This window comes from Hemiscyllium ocellatum, unplaced genomic scaffold, assembly GCF_020745735.1.
Source record: "Hemiscyllium ocellatum isolate sHemOce1 unplaced genomic scaffold, sHemOce1.pat.X.cur. scaffold_257_pat_ctg1, whole genome shotgun sequence".
NCBI classification, from domain to species: domain Eukaryota; kingdom Metazoa; phylum Chordata; class Chondrichthyes; order Orectolobiformes; family Hemiscylliidae; genus Hemiscyllium; species Hemiscyllium ocellatum.
Genome location: NW_026868137.1, coordinates 41,803 through 47,320, shown reverse-complemented (window position 1 = coordinate 47,320; position 5,518 = coordinate 41,803). Strand labels below are relative to the sequence as shown.

The window sequence follows — 5,518 nt, the reverse complement described above, 5'->3', positions numbered from 1 at the left end:
AAGATTACACTGGAAGAGCATATTTTTAAAACGACAAAGAGCAGCTGAAATGGCTGATTGTAATGAACTGATCCATAAAACAAGGATGGGCTTCCAGAATCATTTTACGCCTGCGGGAAAGAAATTGGGCAAAGAGAAATCCTCACGTGGAACGGGAAAGTTAAATCTCTGTGAAGATCATGAGGATAACTTATCACAGGATATATAGGAAAACCTTGAAGGGAACAAGATCTGAGGTTTTCATTGCAATAAAGTAGGCCACATGAAATCAGTATTGGAGAACTATGGAAAGCACTGTAAAATCAAATGCAGGAAAACAAAACAAGCCTGGATGTTTTGTTGGCATGGTAATAGAAAGCACAGTGGAGGCTGGAAAGCTTCATCAGAGTGCACAAACCGATCAGAGGTTGGTAAGGGGGAAGTGCCATGTGTGCTTGAAAAATATACCTGCAAAGTTAAAGGTTATTTACCTTGGCGAGGAGTAGCAAATAGACAGGTAACAGTATTTAGGGACACAGGATCGTCTCAGTCTGTGATGCAGAAGGATGGGGAAATATGTACTCCTGAAGAACTATGTGTACAGGAATTCATGGTGGGACGAAACATTGCTCAGTGATGTACAGTGAGGCTAGAGTGGGCAGAAAAGAGTGGGGAGTTTGTAGTGGGAGTTCTGGACAAACTCTCAGCTCCAAGAAAAGAATTTGTGCTTGCAAATGATATAGCTCAATCACTGGTTAGCCTGCTCCATACTCCAGTTGAAAAGTCAGTCGAGCTGCAGGCAAGACTAGCAATGCAGGACGTTGATCAAGGAATTTTCCCAGATTGTGTCTTTACACGATCACAGAGTCACAATCGAAAGCAGGAGAAATCAAAAGGCACGGATTAGGAAGCTGAAAAATGATTGCATCCATTTATGTTAATTAGTACTTATTCCCATCTTTTATTGAATGTAGGGAATCTACACAATGCATCAAGATTACAATGTTTTTAATATCAAGTAAGTTGGACACAGCAGGGGACAAACGTTAAAAATGCAAGCATATTCAGCTCAGCTATGCTGCTGAGTTACAGCAGAAAGATGAAAAATTAAAACACTTGGATCAGAAGACATATATTCGGAAGGAGAGTGAATGCATCCCTGTGTGATATTACTTAGCAAATGATATGTTAAGGAGGAAATGGAGACCAACATATATTCAAGTATGTGAGAAATGGGCAGGATGGTTTTTTTTTCTAGTAGGGTACAGAAAAGTGGTGCTGCGAGTGCCACATGTGCCAAAAAATTGAATGTCACTTAGGCGTGAGGAAAACGGAGGCTAAAATACAAAGACATTTTTACTGGCCTGGATTGCAGATGAATGTAATTGAATTTTGCCTGACGTGTCATACATTTCAAACCATGGGAAAAAATAAAGCCTGCACCTTTAATACCTGCTGCAGCGTTCAAGGAATCTGTCTTAATTGTCTTGATGCATTCTGTAGGTTCCCTACATTCAATAAAAGATGGGAATAAGTATTAATTAACATAAATGGACGTATTGACGAGATTTCCAAATGCTGTTCAATTCTGCAAGATGACAGCTAAAAGGATTGAGGAAAAATTACGATTAAAAAAAAAACTAAATATAAACTACTATCAGAGATACAATTAGATCAAGGGTCCAACTTCACATCCAACTTTCCAGGGAGTATATAGATAGCTTCGGATTAAAACGAATCAAATCCACTGTGTACCATTCAGAATCACATGGTGCACTGGAAAGGCGACGTCAATTATTAAAGACTATGTTGAGGTTTTATGGTTCGGAGCAGCCAGATTATTTCCATAAGGGAGTTGCGTCAGTGCTGTTTGCGATCTGAGATATATCGAAAGAATCCACAAAACTAAGATCATCTGAGACCAATTTGGGGCATAAAGAAAGAGGACAATTAAAATTTAATAAGGAAATATTAATAAGTCAGGTTACAGAGACCACGCATTTGGACGATGTATCAAATTTTAGAATTGGACTAAATAATGTGGGAGAGTTGTCGAGACAGCACTTAAAATTATCGCAGCAAATGGTGAAGCAGGAAGTGTATGAGAAACAAAAAAAATCAGAATTTTGCCACTGGGAACAATGTATTTATTTAAATTTCATTAATTGGTGAAACTTTAAAGCAAGGTTTCGAAGACCTTATCAAATTAAGAGGAAATCGAGTGAGGTTAGCTACTTGATAGGAACTTCTGGCATGAAGGAATCTCACAGAATGTGTGATGGGAATATGCGCTAATGGTATTTTGGCAGAGAACGAATGCAAGGGGAGAATGTGTTATTGAATACAACACACTGGGAAGAACCAATTTCAGCGAATTCTGCAACGGACGTTCCTGCTACAAAATTGGACAATGCAAAAGTTGTCCAATATTGTTAAAGTTATTCAGTTCTCTTCCAGAAGAAAATCGTAAGAGTTATTACTCTTGCATGCTGAAATAAACTGGGAATTAATAACCTATTTGTAGTTGATGTAAATATAGGAGTTGCTGTTCTGATTTTGTTACATCCTTGCAGGCATAACCCTATAAAGTTGGTGCAATTTTATAAGGAGATATCACGGATGTTCCAAGATGGCATAACCAAAGTGAGTTTCAATGAATGGAGTTCACCCATCATCATGGTGCCAAAGTCAGGTAAGACCCAAAAGTTATGTGTGGACTATCACAAAGTCAATGTTGTTAGAAAGACTGGTGCATCTACGCATCTGTAGTTGGAGGACTATGTGGAAGAGATTCGAAGAGCAACTTACATTTCCAAGTTGGAATTCCTCAAAGGTTACTGACAGTAAACTTTGTCGGAAAGATCAAAGGCAATTTTGTAACGCCAACTGGACTGCATAAATTTAAAGTAATGCCGTTTGTGCGAAAAAGATTTCACTCGTATTTCAGAGGTTAACGGACAAGGTAATTGCTGGATACACAACAGTTTGGTGTGTTGTGTGCCTGGGACATTCAGTCTCTCATGAATTGAATATTTACAGAATTTCTCGGGCTTGTTTGATCGAATACGGAAGTCAAACTGATTTGTAAACCTAACTGAAAGTATATCTGCCAAAGCCAAAGTCACCTTCCTGGACTATGTCGTTGAACACGGACAAATAGCCCCACGCGATGTGAAAACGAAAGTTACGGGGTATTTTTATACATTGTTGACGAAGAGAGCAGTACAACGGTTTACCGGATTGAGTGACTTTTTCTGAAAGTTTGTGCTGACTGTTAGAAGTGGGACTGCTCAACTCACCGAATTGCTCAAAACAGGCAAGAAATTTCAGCGAACACAAGAATTTCAAAATTTATTTGACAGCCTAAATATTTTGTTAACCATTGCCAAAGTATCAGCCACACACAATTACACGAAGGTTTTCAGTGTGCCAGTGATGTGAATGTCTCTCATCTTCTGCCCCTCTAATATCGACCTGTAAACCAGTTTCATTTGTATTCTGTGTTTATGGGGTTTAATTATCAGGACTGTTGTGTATTTTTTTGAAAAGCATAAGTAAGTCTACTTTAGATAGCTAAGATCTGTGGGTATTTTATATTCTGTTCATTGTGTTTCGTTCCTTAGTTTTGTGAATAATTTTCTCTCTGTTTTCAAAACTGGAAGTCAACCTAGCTAAAGTATTCTAAGTAAATCTTACTACACACTCACCAAAACAAACAGCGACGTTACACTCTGGATTTCCTGCATAAGAATGTTTTTAGTGGTCTGGCCTAGGCAAAACGGGAGTTATTTTTCTCAGAGCAGAGCTGAATGTGAGGAGACATGATTGCCGTCTACAAAATAATGAGGAGCATGGAATTACAGATTGAAGGAAACAGTTACTCTTGATCGATCATCAGGGTTTGTAGATTTCAGACAAGATGCAGAAAGCTTTGAATAGATTTGTCGGAAAACTTTATCTTTCTTCAGGTGGTAGACTCTGGAACTCACTCTCTATAAAGATTAGTTGGACATTGAACTTTCCATTCTTCTCTGAATGCATGGGCCAAGGCAAAAAATGCTCAAAGCCGAGCATTCCCGCGAGCAACAGTGATGTGATCCGTGGCTTTGTGAAATGGAAAGGTACCCACGACCAACGTGTGCGACTATTCAGCTTCCTTCCTGTGATGACACTGGAATATTGACCCTCAGCTTCACGTGGACATTTAATGAAGGCATTCTTATTCCTGCAGATTAAAAACTCACACCTTATTTCGGCTGAAGAGAAATCAGTTTTCAAAGCGTAATAAATGCCTGCATTTCCCTCGAGCTAGGTAGGACTTGAACCTACAGTCTCCTGATCCATAGTCAAGCGCGTTATCCATTGCGCCACTGGCCCGACGAACAGCCCACTCTATATGAGCCGTGATGTTAGCACGGACATGATTAATAGCAGTGATGTGCACGAATTGAACAAGCAACAAAGATAATCACTGTCACTGCTTCAGTCCAATCTTCACCACCTCTCGAAGCAGGGTTTTGTTCCAAAAAAAGGGCACGGATATCCATTATTTTCGTATCTGAAACATTTACAGCAAGGTAAGGGACAGAGGTGTTCATGGGGTACACTTTCCCATCAATCCAAACCTTTCCATTTCACAAAGCCACGGATCACATCACTGTTGCTCGCGGGAATGCTCGGCTTTGAGCATTTTTTTTTTGAAACTCCTTTGCCCATGCATCCAGAGAAGAATGGAAAGTTCAATGTCCAACTAATCTTTAGAGAGAGTGAGTTCCAGAGTCTACCACCTGGAGACTGATAAAACAAGATAAAACTGAACCAGGAATAGCGGCGGCTGACTGGGGTCTGTTTCTGGGAAGAAGACTCAGACTCTCTTTGGCTTAATTAGCGAGCCCAGAGCCACTGTTTTTGGGTCCAGAGTCATACAATGACCAAACATGGAACCTCTAACTGTGCTCTAGCACCTGGTGCTTCCCTCCCCTTTCGCCCTCACTCGCCAACTATCGATTGAAGACGACAACATTTCGTTCCAATGATCACTCGCCACAAGCATGCTCTCCAATCATATTAACCCTGTGCATGCTGCAGGACCCATCCGAACTGATGATGTATAATGCCCAACAGCGTAGAAGAGGCAGTTCTACATGACCATGCTGTAGGCATTGGTGCTCCAACCAATCAGAGAAACTCATGGGCGCGCTGGGGGCTCTGATCAATCATAGAATGCTGTTGGGCTCAACTAATCTAACCAGAATTTCCACATCCCAACGCTCAATCAAACTTCGCTTGAAAAATTCTTCCAGTTCAAAACACAATTGTTAATGATGACTCAGCTCCCTTTCCCGCAGGTGAAAGTGAGGGCTGCAGATCCTGGAGATCAAAGTCAGCATGAGAGTGGTGCTCATGCGGACGTCTTCTACCCCCATCTAAAAAAATCAGCAGATAGTTCACCACAGTTTTCTATGAACCATTCTATATGAACAATTCGATTTTATCTTTCCTGAATGAAACACATTTGTTTTTCACGTGGCACCTCATT

General features: G+C 40.4%; 1 non-coding gene across 1 annotated transcript; it reads right to left on the bottom strand.

Annotated features, from left to right (window-relative positions):
- Positions 1 to 4,283: 4,283 nt before the first annotated feature.
- trnah-aug (transfer RNA histidin (anticodon AUG)) lies at positions 4,284 to 4,356 on the bottom strand. Its single transcript has one exon. It is a non-coding gene; the product is annotated as a tRNA-His (tRNA).
- Positions 4,357 to 5,518: the final 1,162 nt, after the last annotated feature.